At 37.2% G+C, this 21,818-nt stretch overlaps 1 long non-coding RNA gene across 1 annotated transcript; it reads right to left on the bottom strand.

Moving 5' to 3' along the window:
- Positions 1–16,700: 16,700 nt before the first annotated feature.
- LOC117028310 (uncharacterized) lies at positions 16,701–21,004 on the bottom strand. The gene is made up of 3 exons (XR_004424109.1): positions 20,784–21,004; positions 19,314–19,362; positions 16,701–16,804 (listed from the first exon to the last, which is right to left on the bottom strand). It is a non-coding gene; the product is annotated as an uncharacterized LOC117028310 (long non-coding RNA).
- Between the last annotated feature and the right edge of the window lie 814 nt (positions 21,005–21,818).

Raw genomic sequence — 21,818 nt, 5'->3', positions numbered from 1 at the left:
TCTGAAGAGCGCGAAAGGCAGAGCCCAGTACAAGATGCTTTTTACTTTTCTGAATTGATCTGTCTAATAAGTCACCTCTCCTGCTGTGAAATGAATAAAATAGCAGGAAACAAAAGCCAAGAGTAACCCAAATGGGGCTGCATCCACTTAGAAGGAAACAACAGGAGTGGGAAATAAGCAAGTCGCAAGCCAACAATTACTTCATTAGAAATTTGGAATTCACTATCTTGGGCGAATGGCAAGGATATAGGTGATAAATAGGGGTGCGAGGCATTAAGGGAGCTAAATTTGGTCGTTCATAATAAGGCAGTAGAACATGTACAAGTATATTGTTTAGAACCGGAATGAGGTGACTATCAGATAAAATAGCAAAATGAGTCAATGAATGGTACTTGGGTCCGGTGTGTGGGATTATAGAGGGAGAAGTGGTGAGATAGAAAACGATTAAGTTTTTGTTTTACATATTCTAGTACTATTTGATCATTTAAAATATGTATATATTATTTGGGTACAACATTAAGGCCATTCTTTGAAAATAATGTTCATGTATAGGACCGTACTATATGAAAAATACTGCCTAAGTATACCTCAACTTTCTAACCTTGATAGAGAAAATTCAAGTATTTTTCTGAAAATTTAGAGGATGATCCATTCTGGACAAGAAAAGTCTAAGCTTACTTTAAACACGTGATTACTGTTAACTAGAATTGTAACCTGGTCTATATTTTGTTGGGATTTCACCTAAATTTAAAATTGTACTTAATACCTGTTTTCACTTCTTCATCAACATTTGTCTACCTTTGTATCCCACATGACCGTTCTGTTTTATTTTTAAATACTTTGTCATGAAAATGATCAAAGATGTATATACAAGAGTGAAACTAGTTTAATAAACCCCCATCAGCCATTCTTGCAGCTTCATGACCAATCTTGTTTCATGTATGCCCCCTTATTGGATTATTTTGAGACAACATATTTTTCATTCATCCATACATTAACATCAAAGTTTTGTGCTGTCCATTATGTTCAAAGAGAAGAGCTGATTCCTCAAGTATGATTATGTCTATATAGTTAGAATTGCTCCTTAGGAAATACCATCATAACTAAAATTTGTTTAATGAATTTACACTCTGACAAACTATAGTTAGTACTTCATTGATCTATTTGGTTCATGTATTAAACAAAGATGCCAACATCAGTGACAAAAACATTAATGAAGTGCTATATAACTACAATGCAAGATTTTGGGTTGTTTGGTTTGGTTTTTTGAGGTCTGCCAATTAGGAATAGTCATGTGTCTGATTCTGAATAGTGGAGAACTGGGGTCAGGACAGTGGTAGGTGAATACAGTACTGCCTAACTGTCCTGTGGGGGGCGTAGAACTGAATTTACAGGAGTGGGGAGGAACAAGAATGGGCCTCAAAGACAAAGAGAGGTGCAAATGCAGTATATCTAGAGCTGGATGCCATGTACCTGTTCTTCCTGACAGCTTTCACATCAGAGATTAAGACATGTTGTGTCTTTGTTGTATTGCTTTCATCTTGATGGTTGACATAGAGTCTTGACTGATTCAATTTTTACAACTGGTATTGATTGTCAGTGCCATAAAATCTCCCTGATTTTGATGGAACCAGTTTCTGTATTTACAGAACTAAAACTGTGGCTTTCGCCAGGAGAAGACAATGGACAGTGCATGATTATTAACAGATGTCAGGAGTGACCTATGAGTCACCACCCGTCAGTCTTGCTATTTGTGGCCATATCTGCATGCTGTGCAGAATCCCATCCCGCTCTGTAGGAGAGACAGAGAGAGGCTGGATGTGACTGAAACAACCTGTGAGCAGCTTTGGTGAGAACCAGATATAGTATCATGATAGAAAAAAAAACAAGTGAGGTCTGAAAAACAGTAAAAGTACTACTTACAGCATTTCAGGGTAGATTTACTAAAAAGGAAATACCAACAATTACTCCATATAATTTTACACTTGAAAATATTTACAGAGAAGCACCTTCAAAGAAATCTGTCCTTGATTAACCCTCTTTTTTTCTTTTCTGATGTGGCTTCCCCAAGTTTTACCAACTAATTGTGGTCTGTGGAGGCAGAATATGACAAGGCAAAACTGCTTTCCTATATTATATTTCTGCATTCATATATACATAATGTAAGCCGCATATGTTATACGTATTATTACATATGTATTACTTTTTTAGTCCCCCACAACATATTCATCTTTACCTTGAAGTAGTAAGATGATCCCAAACTCTGGAAACTCATGGGTTCTATTGCAGAGGCTGTTTCCATTCAACGGACCTGAAAAAATATTTGATGCTATTTGTCTTTTCCGTTAGAGAATATTCATTGAGCTCAATGCTAGACATTATTTAAAGGGTTTTAAGTACCCTAGTGTATTAATTCAATAACCATTTACTGCTCACCTGCTTTTATGCCAGTGAATACAGAGGTGAACAAAAGAAAGTTCTTACCTTCTGGAGTTTACATTCAACCAGAGAACCCAATGAGAAACAAGAGGGTTCAATAAACTTTCCCAATCTTTTGAGAGCGATGCAATTATTTTCTTCCTCTCTTTACGAAGCAAAAAAATAATCTGAGGAACAGAGAGGAGAAATGTTTTACCCAAGGCCAAGTAGGTACAGTCTGACCCACTGCCATGCGATCAGCAGTTCTGTGATAACCGCGCAAGACAGCCTTTTCTGGTATTACTTTCTCTAGCTTTGTAAATTTTCGACCAACACAGGTGCAGTTTAGTACTTATCCATAATCTCAAGCGGTCTCTTCTGAACTGTAGGGCTTTCTCTCTGTGCAGCTCATTTTTCTCCAATACTCTACCTATAATTCTAGCCACCTTGGACTCCTGAATCTCTGATCGCTGTCTCTTCAACTCAGTAAAGCCATAGGACTCTGCTTGTTTTTCCTCTTCTGCACTGTGACCTCGATTTGAACATGCCGTTAGGAAATAGGGCTCATCTTGTTTGATTTCCCTTTCTCAGAGATCACGGTCCTACACTACCTGTTGTGCAATGTCTTAAAACCACTGTTTCATATATATATATATATATATATATATATATATATATATATATATATATATATAATATGTCTTGTTTCCTAGTTGTTATGGCTGAAGGGCAATTCCTGTAGCAATTAGCACTTCATGGACAGAAGTGGAAATTCTGGCATCCTTTATTTTTTAAAAATTGTACTTCATGTTTTACAGAGCTTTCTTACATGAAAATGCTAATTTGGGTATATATTTTTATGTGATTTGTGTTAATAATGAATATTAGTTTTAAAATCAACGCGTGGTCATAGTAAAAATTGGAGAAATTTTATTGACTTGGAGAATAGTTACTTCTAGACATATGAGGTGTGACAATTAAGTTCACAAATTCACCGCAATGATGTTGCTAACCTTTTTTTTTATATCAGAGGGATTATTCATTATGAATTGGTTTGTACCAATTGGACAAACAGCTAACCAAGTTTCCTATTTAGAAGTGCTGAAAAGGCTGTGTGAAAAAGTTAGACAGCCTGAACTTTTCACCAACAATTCATGTCTTGCACACGACAATGCACCAGCTCACATGGCACTGTCTGTGAGGGAGTTTTTAGCCAGTAAACAAACGACTGTATCGGGACACCCTCCCCACTCACCTGATCTCCTCCCCCCATGACTTCTTTCTTTACCTGAAGATAATGGAAATATTAAAAGGAAGACATTTTGATGACATTCAGGACATCAAGGGTAATACAACGACAGCTCTGATGGTTATCCCAGAAAAAGAGTTCCAAAATTGCTTTGAAGGGTGGACTAAGCGCTGGCATCAATACATAGTTTCCCAAGGGGAGCACTTCGAAGGTGACCGTAGGGATATTCAGCAATGGGGTATAAAGCACTTTTTCTAGGATGAGTTTGCGAACATAATTGTAGCAATAGCTTCCTATAACAGAGTTCTTCCCTTTTATTTTAATCACTCAACATCATAAGCATTTTCACACAGCATAAATGTTTTCAACCATATTTTAAAGGTTGTATAATAATCACATTGCTATACCGTGATTTTCTGAATTATATGAATATTGAAGGCCATATTTAGTTTTCTGCTATTTAAAAAAGGAATATAAAATGGTGGTTGATACTTAAAGCTTTGAAATCAGACACAGATAAATTTAAAATCTAGCTTCCCTGCTTAGTAGTAGTGTGGATTTAGGCACGTTTTAAAATCTGTGTCCTAATAAATAATATTATCCTTTATAGGATTATTGTGTAGATCAAATGAGATAATGCATATAAGGTCTTACCATAGAACTAGCCATCCACAAAACTTAATTATTTATGTTCCTGATATATACTAAGCATTACATAGCTTTGGATAAATTGATTTTTTATTATACCATAATGAACATAACTGTGCCTGAGGAAGGGAGGTGAATTAAGTTAGATAGGACCAAATCTATAAGGACCTTGTTTATCAAACAGACGAATTACTGACTTGCTCTTGAGGTTGATTTTATTTTTCATATGTTCATGTACGTCACTCTGATATTGTTTAGAAGTATATTTATTGGAAACAATACAAACGTGAATCAACTTATTTAATGACATCTTTTCAGTCTAACAAATGATCATCTAGTAATAGAGAATGTTTTATGGTTTATCTTCATGTATTCATAGTTCTCAAAATATTTTATTTTCTCAACTTTCACATTTTCTCTTAATTTTATTCCTCAGTAGTTTGTATGTTCTGTCAATATTCTGAGTGGCTTATTTATTTTGTAATTGCATATTGTTTTATAGGGTAGCTATCAATTTTTATAGTCTTGGATTATAACTAACCACTTTATTGAATTCTTTTTAGTGTTAACAGCATGTCTGCTAATCCTATTTATAAGCAAACATTTATAAATACTGATAACTTATTTTCTACCCTTCTAATAATTCTGTTCTGCCTTCTAATTCGGTTGCATTTCTTGTGTATCTTTCAGAATGATATAATAGTAATGACATGCCTGTCATTCTCTTCCTAGATTTAATAAGAATGCCACTAGGATTTCACCAGTAAATATGATACTGACTATTGGGAAACTGAAAATCACTGATAATACCATCCCCAGAAAAAAACCAGTTTGGTACATATACAGTAGTCCCCCACTTACCCATGGAGAATAAGTTCCAAGACCCCCCAGTGGATGCCTGAAACCGTGGATAGTAACGAACCCTATATATATACAAACCCTACATATGTTCTACGTTTCTTTTTTCCTATACATACATATAATAAAGTTTAATTTATAAATTAGGCACAGTAAGTGATTAACAATAATAAAAATAGAACAATTATAACAATATATTATGATAAAAGTTATGTGAATGTGGTCTCTGATAATCCAGACAGCTACTAAACAATAATGGGCGGGGAGTGTGTACAGCAAGGAGACGCCGGACAAAGTGATGATTCAGGCGGGGTGGAGAGGGACCCCGAGATTTCATCACACTGTTCAGAATGGCATGCTATTTAAAACTTATGAATTGCTTATTTCTGGAATTTTCCATTTAGTATTTCCACACCTCGGCTGAGTACAGGTGACTGAAACCACAGAAAGCAAAACCATGGAAAAGGGAGGACTACTGTATACACATTTTATGGAAGTTGCTCTTAAATTAACACTCTTGGATATTTCTGCTCATGACTACTTACATATCTACTTCATTCTTTCTAAATACTGTATATTATTATTGCATTCTATGGATATGTTACTACTCACCAGTTTCTGGCTATTTTGGTTGATTCCAATATTTAGTTATCAAAATAAATGCTGCACTGACGTCCTTTTGCATGTATATATAGATGCTTTTGTGGGTATACTGACATGAGGCTATGAATAGATTTTTAAAGTTTAGTAATGCAACTTGGATGATATTTTTAAAAATATTACCTTTCAAGTATTGCATTTTCTGAAGGTCTTTTAAATTTGAGGTTCCTCAGCACTTCGGGTGGATATTAGACACTACCTGGGGAAAAAAAACCACATTGTTCAGGTAGTGGTAAAAATTTTGATTTTACTGGATGCAAATGGAGACTATACTGTTTTTTTATTTTTCAATTAAAGTTTATTGGGGTAACAATTGTTAGTAAAGTTACATAGATTACAATTCTGTATTAGATCATCTATAAATTACATTGTGTGTTCACCACCCAGAGTCAGTTCTCCTTCCATCACCATATATTTGATCCCCTTACCCTCATCTCCCACCTCCCCTCCCCGCTTACCCTCTGGTAACCACTAAATTATTGTCTGTGTCTATGAGTTTTTGTTTCTCATTTGTTTGTCTTGTTCTTTTGTTGTTTTTGGTTTATGTACCACATATCAGTGAAATCATATGGTTCTCGACTTTTTCTATCTGACTTATTTCGCTTAGCATCATACTCTCAAGATCCATCCATGTTGTCACAAATGGTACTATTTCATCTTTTCTTATGGCTGAATAGTATTCCACTGTGTATATATACCACAACTTCTTTATCCATTCATCTATCGAAGGACACTTTGGTTGTTTCCCTGTCTTGGCCACCGTAAACAAAGCTGCAATGAACATTGGAGCACATGTGTCTTTATGGATCAATGTTGATAATATTCTTTTAACCATGATGTTTTTGAGACAGAAAGAGATTTTCAAAATTTAAAAGCCTTCCTCTACATATGAAGAACCAAGCTTGGATCTGAGTATAGACATTGACTAGAATCTGCAGTGTGGAAAAGACAGAGTATCAATGAAGGTAAGTTCCTGATGGACAGGAATGAGGGGGAAAAAAACAACTTTCTAATGCTAGGAGGAACATGAAAAGAGCCAAAGGGGTTGAAACTATGTTAACGATAATGTCTGCATTATTGAAATACTGTTCTGCGCCCCCATCCCCTAAACCGTGGCCCTGTGTTCAAATGGAAGAGGGTGGGGTCAATAGAGGGGCACCGAATTAATAATAATTTTTAAAAGAGAGAGCGAAGCTAAAAACAGGGTGTCTTTGAACATTTCTCCCATGGAACTCTAGAAAAAAATAGCGTCCGAATACAAACCTGGGGTGGTTGTAACAGAGCAGAAATGGTGATTTCATGTATTTAATAAAAGAGAAGGGCCCCGCTATTTTCCCACAATTTTTACCAGACATGCAAGAGGTCCAGAGGATCCCATGAGACCCTGCAGAGAGTGTAGAAGGGATGTAAGAATAAGTGAGTATGGTTCTCTGGGGGTCAGGATGCCAAAGGGCATGAGTATGCATTCTAGAGGTTTCAGGGTGGGTATCCCAAAGCTGAAGTCTAGATGGAGTATTAGATGATTAGCCCAATAAATAAGAACCCAATAAATAAGAACAAAGATGGGAAGCCTAAGAAGTAGGAAGAATCGGCTGATGGTCCTAGAAATCCCTATACATTTCTGTACCACCAGAAAACTCTAAGTTATATTACCTGGAGACCCTTCAATAGCAGATGAAGGAAGAACAGTGGGTCCCCAAAGCAGAGGTCAGTAGGTGTTCAGAGAGAAAGATAACTCTTGATCCAGATAACCCTCCCCGGCTTCCATAATGCTATCTAAATTTTTCCTCTGTCCAGATGCCATCTGTAGAAATGGGAAGAGGAGGAAGGCAAAAGAACTTGGAAAGTTTGACCGTTTAACTACAAAGAACCTGAGTTCATCTGAAACCGTTTTTAAACCTTGGGATATGTTCAGTTCCTTTGAATGCGCAAGTTTAGTATAGGTACCCAGAGGCTGCCACTACTACGAGAGCTTAAGGGTTCAGAGTAAGTAGGAAAGTGTGGTCATATATACATTTTTTACCACGTTGCAGAAAGTATTTCCAAGTTGTCCTCCAATTTCCATTCCTGTAGGAAAGTGTGAGAATGCTTATCTCCCCTCCCGCTACCTCATGCTGGAGGAGAGGTGAAAATTGGAGGCTGCCAAATCCCCTATAGATAAAAAACAGTGAAAAGTGCAGCTCAAAGTGATTTACAAAGTAATGCAGTTCAAATTCTATGGCTCACTTAAAATTTACGAGTTCACTAAAATGAAATTGGTAACAACCTGGTTTGTCCCTTTCCCTACACACTGTATCATTTCAGTAAATGATGTCAGAGATATTTTTGAAAGTGTTTAATTTTGGTAAAAGATACCTCTACCTTTGTTTTCCCTTTTAAAACATTATTTTAATTAACAATACTCTGTTCCTGTACTGGCTCCATCCACTTAAATAGAAATGTGAGTATTAAAAATTCATTCAATATGTTTAAAGCATTTTCTTTTTAAACGTAGGGAAATATGTATTACAAGCCTCCACTCATTTCAATTTCAGAAAATTTTTGTCTATAAAAAGCCAAATGTATTTTATATTATGAAGGGTAAAAATGGATCATTCATGATGTAAGACATTGACATCTTAAAATGCAAGTAATAGATAAAAGTAAATGACATCAAAAATTTTTAACTGCTGAAAATCCCCAGTTTGGGTTTTTCTGCTTTAGGATTTTCATGCACTGAACTAAACTAGGCCCAAGATCAAGGGTGATGATAATTAAAATGTAATAGGAGAAAAGGAAATTTTGATAAGATGTTCTGTAAATGTTTGAAAACCTAGAGTATTTTCTTGTACTTGACTCTTAACTATATTAGGCAAAAGTTTGATTGCAATTTCCAATTAAACTTGTCAGATCTGTTGACATTGTTATATAAATTATTTCAATCAATAACTAAGGGGAAAAAAGCAAGGATATTACAAAAGTTGTTTGGCCATCTTTAGAAACTTCTGCTACTATCTTGAAAAAGTCTGGTATCTTGCTACTCAAGTAAACCCTCGTTTTCAAAGGTCCCTCGACTCAAAAGAAGGCTGATTTGTTTGAGTAAATGATTTTAACTTGCATTCTCATTATCGCAGATGTTCTGTTGTGGCAATTTTCTTTGTGACAACTAAAATGCTCCCATGTAAGTCTGCCTGCTTAAAGTCAGGAGGGGTGCATTTTGAATGCCGGTATAGTATTAGAAACATGTGTTATTAATCATGAAAGGCAAGAAAAAGGGCAGGATAAATGTGAACCTATTTGAAAACCAAGAAAGACTCAAATCACGTCTGTGGTGGGTGGGGCAGTGGTGTCTGATTAAAGAAGAGGTTATGTTCTTTGCTATATATAAAAGACCCCGGACCAAGTTCCACTTGTTTGCCTATGCTAAATGAATTTTTGGACGGAAGGAAGTATAGGGGCAGAAGGAGCTGGTATGATGGATGGAAAGCTTATAACCAAGCATCACCATACTTCTTCCTATGTGACCTTGGACAATTTAAGGCCTCTGAGACTCATTTTTGTCCTACAAAACAATACTTCCTTTACCTTCTAAATTTGACAGCATATTTATTATACAGTCGTCACAGATATTCGTTATATCTAACTATGATTCAAGGAGAAATTTAGAAAATATCTATGATTCAAGGAGAAATTTAGAAAACATTAACAGCTGGCCTAATAGGAATTCTTCAGTTCACTATAATTAAAAAGTAGTTGGCTCTGCTCACATATCTCAAAGCGTTTTCTTCATTTTAACTGACGAATGAGGTGGCATAAAATTTGACTAGTGTTACTGGGGATTTACTAATGCCAAGGCACTGTCTTAGGCTATTCTGAAATACTTAAAACCATGCCTCTCTCAGAAGAGTAGTGTTTGTTTTTGCTTTTCCCCAAATTTGAACAATATATGAACCTTCCTGTAAGGAACACATTGCCTCAAGACCCCAGGTTTGACATTGTATTGGCTAAATATACACAATCATAAAGCTAAGGATAAACTTCTTATCCTCACAACTCTTAAAAGCATATTCAAATAGCCAATACAATTCAAAGTTACAATATTAATTTCATCTGAAGGATGATGTTTTCCAACACATAGGTCGCTCCTCACAATGTAAATGTAGCAATGACTACTGGGAGGGGCCATCTAAGTAGTTACCAGGCCTATATCACTTTGTGTTTGTGGCAACTCAATTTTTTTACTACCTTTCTCCAATCAAACTACTGTGAAATTTTCATTTAGACGGTGACGTAATCATTGGCCTTATACTTGGTAAATACATTATTTGGATACTTAATCTACCTCCCCTTTTCCATTAGTCCACAATTAAAATATACAGTTAATAAAATTACATGACAGGGCTTAGCTCCAGAGGATTTCTTCCAGTTGATCTAGACTACGATTGCATTATTTCTGCAGATCACTCAAAAGGGGAAAAGCCACAATTAAGAAGGTCTTATGGAAAACTTACAGACCCACGAGAATATGGCTCTGGGAAACCATCAACAAAAGGAAAAGGGATCTTACTGAATGGGAGAAGATATTTGCCAATGCTACAGCTGAAAAGGGGTTAATATCCAAAATTGATAACTCATACAACTCAACACCAAAAAAACCAAACAGTCCAATTAAAAGATGAGCAGAGGACCTGAATAGACATTTCTCCAAATAGGACATACAGATGGCCAATAGACATATGAAAAAATGCTCAACATCACTACTCGTCAGAGAAATGTGAATAAAAACCACAATAAGATATCACCTCACACCTGTCAGAATGGCTACCATCAATAAATCAACAAGTGTTAGCGAGGATGTGGAGAAAAGGGAACTTTGTGCACTGTTGGTGGGATTGCAAATTGGTGCAGCCACTATGGAAAACAGTATGGAGGTTCCTCAAAAAATTAAAAGTAGAACTACCTTATGACCCAGCAATTCCACTCCTGGGTGTTTAGCCAAAGAAATCCAAAATACTAATTTGAAAAAAAATATATGCACCCCTATGTTCAGTGCAGCGCTATTTACAATAGCCAAGACGTGGAAACAACCAAAATGCCCGTCAATAGACGACTGGATAAAAAAAAATGTGGTACATTTATACAATGGACTATTACTCTGCCTTAAAAAGGAATGAAATCTTATCATTTGCAACAACATGGATGGACCTAGAGGGTATTTTGCTGAGTGAAATAAGTCAGACTGAGAAAGACAAATACCGTATGATCTCACTTATATGTGGAATCTAAAGAACAGAATAAACGAGCAAACAAAACAAAGAGACTCAGAGATACAGAGAACAAACTGATGTTTGATAGATGGGAGGGAGGTTGGGGGATGGGTGAGAACGGTGAAGGGATTAGGAAGTACCAATCGGTAGTCACAAAATAGTCACAGGGATGTGAAATACAGTATGGGGAATATAGTCAATAATGTTTTACAAACTATGTATGGTGTCAGATGGGTAGACTTATTGGGGGAACCACTGCATAAATTATATAAATGACTAACTACTGTGCTGTACACCTGAAACTAACACAAAATAATACTGAATGTCAACTATAATTAAAATTATATGTATATATTATATGTAATGTAATATGCATATATATATATATGGTATATAGTCACAGGATATAAAGTACAGCATAGAGAATATAATTAATGGTGTTAGAATAGCTAGGTAGGGTGTCAGATGGGTAGACTTGTTGGGGTTATCACTTTGTGAGGGGTGTAAATGTCTAAATAGTATGTTGTTCTGTACACCTGAAACTAATAATAATGAAAAAAAGAATTGCCTCTGGACTACCAGGAGTACACTGACCCTCGTTTGAAATACCATGACCGCGAGTAATAGTTTCATTGTATAAACTTAAACACAGATTAGATGTTGCAGAAGCTGCTGCAAACATTAGGGCATTATTTAGCTTTGTACAGTTCTGTAATTAGATCACAACATGTGACAATTCATTCTTGTTCCTTCCTCTATCTCATGGTTGGTAACCACCCTAGAGCTAATGTCTTTTCTCTCCATTTTGAGTCACAATATCCCACAGCACTTCGACCTTGCACCCTGCAACACGTCACAGAGATTTAAATTAGCCCCCTCTCTCACTAGGAGGTTGGCCATATAAAACATCTAAAGCTGGCTCGTGAGAAACAGACTAAACTATGCTCAGAAGCATCCCTCTCTCTGATGACTAAGGAATAATGAAGGAAAACCTTGGGGGCCTGCCGCCCTCTTCACTCTAAATGAGTTCCTTCCCCGTCTCCCTGTACATGACTCACTCTAGCCCACAAATAGACCCTGTATCCTTACCAGCCTGCTACCTGTTCCCAGGCCTATTTGAATCCCGGGAAGAACACAATGCTGATCAACTGGGTCCCCATCTTTCACCAGAGAAACAAAAGGTACTTAACTGTTGCTGCATTTTGGACACCCAATGTTGTGTTACACACTGACTCCCCGGGATGATTTGTGGTATCTCCTGGAGACTTGTCTAAACGGAAAAATGCAATGGGGACGCCTCTAAGATTTCCGGATGACACTGATATTCCAGGAGCATCTATGAGCTAGTTTACTGAGCACCAAAGTCTGTGTGACTTTGAGTCTGACAAGCAGCATCACATGTAATCAGTGTTTTCTAATCCGTCCGTGTGTGCTGCTGTGTCACTCCTGCTTTAGACCGCCAGCTCCATCTCCTTGTTATGCCTTACACAAACTAGATGCGTAGATTTTGTTGCTATTCCAACCATGCTATGGCTGGAATTTTTGTGTCCCCCCTGCCAAATTCCCATGTGGAAATTCTAACCCCACAGGTGATGGGACTTAGGTCAGTCTGTGACCCGAAAGAGGGCCCTCACTAGAACCTGACCAACCAGGCACTGTGACTTCAAACTTCCAGCCTCCAGAACCGTGAGAATAAATTTCTGCTATCTACAAGCCACCCAGTCTGTGGTATTTTGTTATAGGAGCCCGAATAGTAAACACTCCATGACTTTCTGATTTTCCACCTTTGCTCACTCTATTCTATCTGCAACACCCGTCATACCATATCAACCTTTGTGACTTCCTGTATTCCATGACATTATATAATTACTACTATCCCACTCTTACTATTCCTGTTCCCTTATTCCTTCCCTCCATCTCTACTGAACTCAACTACTTGAGAAAAAAATACAAATACTCATCTATCCCCTACAGTTCTAATTAATAGTTACTCAAATTCAGCAACAACTGTTCACGATAATCCTGTTGAAAAAATCTGTTTTAGAAATTTTTAACACTTCCTTAAAATAAAATGACCTATTCTTTGAGAACTCAAATTGAGGTACAATAAAAAGAGGGCAAATTGTTCTATAAGACACTTGGAAATGTGCTGTGGTGTTCTTGAAAGGAAGAAGGGTTGTGATCCTCAAACCAAATTCATCACGGTTGGGAAGGGGTCTCCCTATATACACGTATGTATAATATAAAGCCCGTTCCTGCCAGCAGTAGCCAGAGCTCAGTTGTTTTTCTTTTTTCTCCCCTCTGTGGGCCATCACAAGGAAACTGTTTCACTTGCTGCTTAATGACATTGCAAGTTTATAGATCTGTGGGCAATTGAAGTCTACGCAGTAGGATACAAACTTGCCAAAATCAAGCTGATAGATGGGAAAAACATTGAAAGCCAGAAAAATCAAGTAGGATCTATGACGGTGAACTGATAGGTCTCAGATAATATAATTATAAAGTGTTCTTTCTTTCTTTTCAAAAAAAGTGAATACGGTTTGACATTTATTCTAGACTTCAAAATATCAGTATTCTTTATTGTTTTGGGGTTTTTTTGCATATTAAAATTTTAACTTGATTTATGAACTGGAAAGAAGGAGCAGGAGTAGCCTTTTCACAACACCACACTTTGGTCCAAGTGCTTCTGTGCTGAAGCCAGATGTTTAACATAAAACATTGCTAGTATCTTTCTTAAAGGGTTGTCAAGCATATTATGGATTTCTCTGTTTTTAGCCTTGCCATGATGCTATTAAAGCCAGAATTTCAAAGCCCAAAAATTACATTCAGAAAATTTTTTTGAGAACACTGGGTCTCAGAAATGTGGATATACTAGAATTCCCTCCTAAAAGAACATTATTCCTATTAATCAAAAAAATGATTTAACTCATTGTAACATGAATAAAATGGGTTTTAAGTGACCATGGCTTAAAAACTGAGTCTATTGCCATTCAATTACAACATCTGACTTGGGTATACAAAAAAGCAATCAATGTTTGGAATTTGGAGGAACAATGAACACATATATGAAAAAATATTGCTATTATAAATTATTAATATTAAGTGAAACCCTGTGTCTTGGGTACAGGACCCTGTATAAAAAAGTAGAGATTTAGTTTGAGTCCCTGATAAGGAATAAAAATTAAAAAAAATTGTACCATTAAGGTATTTTTAGGTTGCAAATAGATACTTGACATTAAGCTAAAAGGGAGATTGAATATGAATATCTCAAGGTGCAGAAATTAAGCTGAGTTTCAAGAACTAAAACTAGAGACTGAAATGCCCGTTACACTTGCAAAATCTTCTTTCTACTCCTATCTCTATGCCTGGTTCATCTATATCTTTAGATATAGAACCAATAAGAGATGATTATATTAATAGATACAGATATATTTTATTCTGGCTATAGGCAGGTGATTTGTGCTTTTGAAGACACTAGACATAAAACATGGTCATAAGCTACTCCCAAATTTTCACATCACTAGTCCACCTACTCGAGAGAGACGAATTCAAAATTCACAATACGTTTGGCTAACTACCGTATTTCCCTGAAAATAAGACCGGGTCTTATACCATATTTCCCTGAAAATAAGAATGGGTCTTATATTAATTTTTGCTCCAAAAGACACATTAGGGCATAATTTCAGGGGATGTCTTATTTTTTCCTGTACAACAATCTACATTTATTCAAATACAGTCATGTCATTTTCTTCTGGAACATCGTCATAACATACTAAATGCGTCCATCTGGCTGACGATATTAACTGGGGCTTATTTTCGGGGAAACACGGTACTTATATTTAGTCTAATCAGTTGTGGTCAGGGGTATAACTCTCACATTGTATGGATTTACCTGTAACTCCCCCCTTGGAAAGATGACAAAGGAAGCTTTCAAACAAAGGGAAACCACTGAAAGTTGGAAAGAAATCTAATAAGCAGTGAATATGAGTACAGTATGCAACTTTGATGCAAAGTCTGCTTGCTGAGACGTGGAATGAGTACTGATCTAGGCACATGATGGCTGCACCAGCCAAGAGGAAGCGACCAAGCAGGCCACAGAACAGTGTCCATAAAACTGGATGGTGGCCTCGGGGAATTAACATTCACTTAGTTCAATAGCTACAACACTACAGTCAAGTAGGTATATTACACCGATTATACAAGCACAGAAAATGAGACTCAAATTTTGAGGTTCTTTACCACTGCTAGTCAGTGAAAGGAATGTCAGGGCCAGTGCCTGTTCTTTATACTTTGCTGCTTAGAAGGCGTCAAGGCCAGATGAGATTCAGTGAAGTGCTGGTCTCAGAATGTCCATATAGAAAGTCCTACGTGAAAATCTAAGAGTGATGGTTGAGGAGGCTGATGGAACTGAACTTTAGTTCTATATTTTCTCACAGACCATTTAGCTAGTGCTTATGAATAAAGAAAGCAGAATCCAGACTCAAGGGCTAAAGATTGTCAAGCATAATTATAATACTAATTAAAGGCAGAGATGCCATTTGATAAGGACCATTATTGGCTATAATGTATATACTAGGCACCTGTTATAAGTCACACCAAGGCCTGTAGAATGAGGCAGAGTAACTGTAGGGTCTTGATTCCTTAGTTTGATCTAGAAGGCTCTCCACAGTCTAGTCCCAATCTTTCTAGTCGCGTGTATCCGTACTCTTTTTATATAAATACACTTATATTTCAACCATACCAGACTTACCACCATTTGCTGAACATGCCATGTTCTTTTAATGGTTTTAACACAACCGTGTCTTTCATTACCTCTTCCCTCTTCTACAACTAGGACACTGCCCGCTCCATCTCTACCGTGTAAGTTTCTATTGTCTTTTGAGATCCCCTTCTCTTCCTCTGTCGAGACTTATCTGAAATCACTTCCCTACTAGTTAGAGGTGAGTGCCACTCACCACACAGTATTTGTAATGATCTGTATGAGTCTGTAAGCCCCATAAAACTATGAGTACCTTGAGGGCAGGAAGAAACATTGTTTTCTCTATCCATTGGCAAAATACAATTATTGCCAAATACCTGGTCAAACACCATCAGAAGCTTATCCCTTCACTCCCCCAAAGACTCGCTTCACACATCATGCTATTTCGACTTGGGTCATTTTGGAAATTTGTGTGGCCTACAACTGTTCCTCATAATTTCAGCCTTCCGATTGACACACAATCACAGGTACTTTGGCTTCCTCTGAACAATGTACCGTAAGTTCAGGAAAGCCTGCACTCACGATTTTGATGGGTGTTAGCAATTTGTCCTTTTTTTCTGTCACCTCCAAGACACTGCAGCAACTTCAGAAGGTGGTGATCTCTCTGTCTTGGTAAATCCCGTGTGTCCGTTTTGTGGATCTTACCCTCACCAAGCATTTTCAAGTGTGGGGCTATGTTGGATTAAATGGTACATCTTCAGTAGCACAAGGGCTGTAATGTAAGAAAATATTAGAACATTGATATACACGCATAGCATTAATTTTATCTAAAGAAAAGTAAGCATTATTTATGTTTAATATATTCATTAACACTAAACTGACATAGAGACACCTTCATTTTGTCTACTTACGGAAGGTAAGGTATCCCGAGGGAAGAGTGGGAGTTCCACAAACTTTACTTTTTGATTTGCTTTGAGCACAGTGTGACACATCACTTTTTACTCATGCCCTGTTAGATAAAATAATCTGAAAATATAATTAATAATTAAATTGTCACTAAGTGGACCGTGGCTTACAGATATTAATGGAAATAAAGCACAGATTACAGAGAGTAGTGATGACTCAAGCACAAGTAAAGACAACAAACTGCTAGAACTGACACTACTCCTTTCCTGGCCTATCTGACTCTCCAAAGTAAAGGTGACATATTAGCATTTTAATTATAAGTAAAAAGTGAAAGCCTTTTGACAGGAACTTATGCTAATGAAAGAACATTTCAAAGATGGATGTTTGGAATATTGACATCACCATGTGATTTTCTTTTTCTTTTGGTCAACACAATATAAATATGGTGCTTGTAAAACCTCTCTTATCTGTACACATTAAAAACACAATTTTATAAACTGCTTTATATTCCAAGAAAAGAGTATATGTCCAAACTCATCAAATTATACATATTCAATATGTGCAGGTTTTTTGTGTAACAATTATGCCTTAATACAGCTGTTTTAAAAAAGAATATGGAGGCAATTGATATAGAAGATAGAGTTCAAATTCATTAGTAAGGTGTTTAATCCCTCCACTCTTCAGCCACTGCGTATCTATTTCATTGTCTCTCCTCTTCCATCCCTTCAGTCACTCTGTACCCCTAGCATCATCTCATACTCTTGTGCCCAATTTTCTTTGCCTCCACATTTCTGCATGGAACAGTTTCATTTGATTTTTTTTTAATTTATTGGGGTGCCAATTGTTAGTAAAATTACATAGGTTTCAGGTGTACAATTCTGTAATATATCATCTATATATCACATTGTGTGTTCACCACCCGGAGTCAGTTCTCCTTCCATCCCCATATATTTCTCATTTGATTTGTACCGTTCTCTTAACCATGAATGCTCATTTCCACTATCATATCAAAATCCTACTAAACTTCAAAGGCTCGCTCATGACCCCTTGTCATATCTTGCTTCTTTATGCTTCCATATAACTCGTTTTATGCCTCCATTATAGCTCTGATCACAGTTATCCTTGTAAGAGCTTCCATAAATGGCTCTCTCCTCTTACGAGTTCCTCGAGGTCAAGGATCACGTCTTATCCATGTGTTTTCTCAGTCCCTAGCACAGTAAGTCACCTGGCATGGCCAGTGATAAATGGGTTGGAGTGTATTTCCTCACAGGAAAAGAGAAATTAAATAAATGGCTACACTGTGATTAGAACAATAGACTGCTTTGAGATGCCACAAATGCTGGCCTCTAACCACGACTGTAATGTTTTGCTTACCTATCACTTTTCATTCTAATCTTTAGATCGTGTTCTTAAAAGTCAGTTTTTACAAGGATTCTGGGAATTGATGACTACAATTGGAAATATTCCAAGGATTTTATTGAAATAAGAGGCAGCCCAAGAACTGACCAGGTGTTAAAGAACTACAAAGATGTACCTTGGGCATCTCATTTTAGTTCTGGTGAAATATGGACATGGGAGTAAGTTTTCAAAATTGTATGTGGGATTCACATGCACAAAGCCCATTATTTTCCCACATGTACCTGAAATAATGGGGGTACAAACAACTCTTGCTTCTATGTTCCCTACACACATCTAAATAAGATTGAGACCCCAGGGACGCATGAAAAGTGCTCAGTGGTTTTGCAGTGGTTCGTAAATCTTTCCTCAACAAATAATGTTATTCTCGGCATGAAAATTCTGGTAACATATACAGTGAGGATGGAAAAAAAGCAATGAGGTTCATATAGGAAACTGAAATATATCTATTTTCTTTTTATATATTTAATCTAATGTGGGATTTGAGAAAATATAGTGTAAGAAATATAATATCTATTATATTCTAGATATAATACAGGAGATACTGGCTTAATGACAGTTCATCCTGCTGTAAAAGACCATTTGCTCGCTGGACCACTTTTGGCAAACTACATAACCTTTTTCCACTCATGTCTTTTTTTCCCTGTTCTTAAACAGGGTTAGTAATAACTGTTGCAAAGGGTTATTGTGCTAATTGAAATAATGGATGCATTGCTTAGCACACAGATGTTTAAAATTATAAATGCCATATTAGTAATTATGGTTTGTAAGCTAAAATATCAAGATAATTTTATTTACTAAAAAGTGATTTTAATTATTCTGAAAATAATGTACTACTTAAACTTAAGTAAAGCTAGTCTACCAATCAAAGGGAATAAATCTATTTTCTAATATAATAGAGATAAGGCTCCTATGGCAGATTTTATTCATGACCCCCATGCTTCACCCCTTGCTGTATCCATTCCCTCTGTCATGTGTGAAATTTTGCAATGTACCTTTCATGCTGGGCAGGGCTCCTTCCCCATCCCTTGACTCTGACCTTGGCCATATGACTTTCTTTGGTAAACAGAATGAAGTAGAACTAAAAATGTGCCACTTCCAAACTTAGGGTGAATGCATATTTTCTTACGCCTCTCCAAGCACCATGAGAAAAGCATGTCCAGACACCTCTCGGTCTCAGAAGCACAATGAGATACACTTGGAGTAGACTGACCTTTAGCTGAGTCCAGCATATATCAAGTGACTTCCTGCCAAAACACCAACTGCAGAGATAATAAATGATAGTTATATAGACACTGACTTTGCATGGCTTAATTATGCAGCAAAGGCTAAATCGATACAGATACAATGGCTGAGAGTGAGGAACCTATATGGTATTCAAAGACGAGGGTGGTATGATACATATATGGTCCCAAAGCAATCTGGTCCAACCATATCACAGCCCCTAAAATCCTCAGAACTTCAGCTGATACTTAGTGGTTACATGTTCCTTCTGGAAGTTCCCTGTTAAATTCTAACTGTCACATAGATCAAGTGAATATATTAATTTAGCCTCATAACTTCTAATAAGTTAACATTTATCAGCATTGAGAGAAAGAAAAATACAAAGGCAAGACTCCAACTGAACAGGTTCAAGGAGCTCAAAGTAAGAAAATAATTATCAAAAACAAATTATATATTCTTCTAAATTATTCTTCCTTCAGAATTCTAAAGAAAACACATTTTCATTAACCTATCTTTTTTTCTGAGCATGAGGTTCATTTCTATTCATTGTAGAACAATTTTGAAAACACCTAAAAAGTATGAGGCACATAAATACCTGTAACATTACAATGCAGATATAATCTTTGTTAAAATTTAGCTGTGCATTATTCTATGCATTGAATTATTTCTATTAAGTTTATATTTTGGTGTCAAAATGTATATGCCATTTTGTTATAAAAATTTCCACATAAGTATTTTATAAAGATATTAAGTAGCCTTGTAAATACTTTTGAAATATGATTTGATTACAATGATTGATTCCAACATATCTTTGATTGATTTCTGAGAGATGTTTTGACTCTTGATCTGGCATATATTTTAAATATTTTCAAAGAGTTTTCTAAGCTATATAATAAACTTTAAATCAGATATACTGCAATTTTCAATTATACGTGGTCATTTCCAGCATCTTTTTTCCTTTAGGCTTTGTTCCATAGTGACAGTACAGTGAGTTGGTAAGGAACACATGTGTTATGTCATTTAATCAACTGAAAACCCTAAGAAGGTGGTATGTATCTTTTCCTTTTTTCAATTACAGTTGACATTCAGTATTGTTTTATATTAGTTTCAGCTGTATGGTTTAGTAGTCAGACATTTGTATAACTTACGAAGTGATCCCCCTGATTAGTCTAGTACCCACCCGGCACCATACACAGCTCTTACAATATTATTGACTACATTCCCTATGGTGTACTCTATTCCCATGACTATTTTGTCATGGGGACAATTTGTGATACTACGTGTCATTATCACACCTTTGCAGATGAAGAATAAAGCGTAGAGAAGTTAAATAAATCACTGAAAGCCATGAACCAAATAAGTAGTCTGATCTCATTAGGTTAACGGATACCAAGGCCGCCACTCAACTGTGGCTGCATGACAGGCCATCCCGAATCTCAGTGCCTAAAACTATACTCACGTGTTATTTCCCATGATTCCATAAGTTCATTGGGAACTGCTTTTACTGGGCTCGCCTGGGTCAGTCATGCGACTGCACTCAGCTGAGCTGGGGTGCTCTAAGATGCCCCCTCACGTGGAGCAGGTCCCAGCTGGAATGGCAGAAGAGTTAGGCTGGCTGAGCCTCTCCCTCCACGTGGTCGTTCATTCCCGATTCCTCGCCCTGAGAGGCTGAGCTCAGGGTTCCAGCAGGCAAAGGCAGCAACCACAAAGCATCTTCAGGCTTAGCCTAGGAAGGTGAGCAGTGTCACATCTGAAACACCCTGTTGATAGAAGCCAGGTACAACCCAGCCCAGGATCACCGCGTGGGGAAAAAAATGCAAACCCTCGAGGGAAGAGAAGAAAAGGTCCTGCTGCAAAGGGTGTGTTCACAGGGACACATGATTCACTGGGCGTCGTTACTTTAACTGTGCACCAAACCACTCTGCAGCATGTCAGTATCATTTCCCTTGTATGTTCCTTGGTGTGAAACTCACACCTCACAGGTGACAGTGTTAAAAGGTGCGGGCTCGCTGAACAGCATCAAAGATCATTAAGGTGTTGTTTTTGCCTGGATGGAGCACCTTTAATGCCTCCACAGTTACTGGCCTAAGTCGTATGTTTTGCTTCATTAATCAGACTCTTTCTTAGAGTTGGAAGGAGCCTGGGTAGTTAGGTGACTAAATATTGCTGGGTTCCCGACACTCTTTCCAGCTCACTGCTTGAAGCACTGAGTGGTGAGTTCATGTGTCCCCATTTGGGCCCAGGCAGGAAGTTTTGTTCTCTGAATCATCTCGTCCTACTCCTCCCCGTCTACAGTGACCATCAATGGGAGAGGGACATTGGGACAATGGGAGAGGGAGAGCAGCAGGGCTCACATAATTGACCGTGAGTGGCAGGTATCTCGGTGTTGACAAGATGTGCAGTGGGGTGGATCCGAGGACCTGAGCTGAGCTGGCTGACTTGAACCCCACAGCCACTGCTTGGCAGCTTGGGGAGATCTTCTCCCAGCAGCCTG

This window comes from Rhinolophus ferrumequinum, chromosome X (genome assembly GCF_004115265.2).
Source record: "Rhinolophus ferrumequinum isolate MPI-CBG mRhiFer1 chromosome X, mRhiFer1_v1.p, whole genome shotgun sequence".
NCBI classification, from domain to species: Eukaryota; Metazoa; Chordata; class Mammalia; order Chiroptera; family Rhinolophidae; genus Rhinolophus; species Rhinolophus ferrumequinum.
This window is presented reverse-complemented; position numbering and strand designations above follow the sequence as displayed.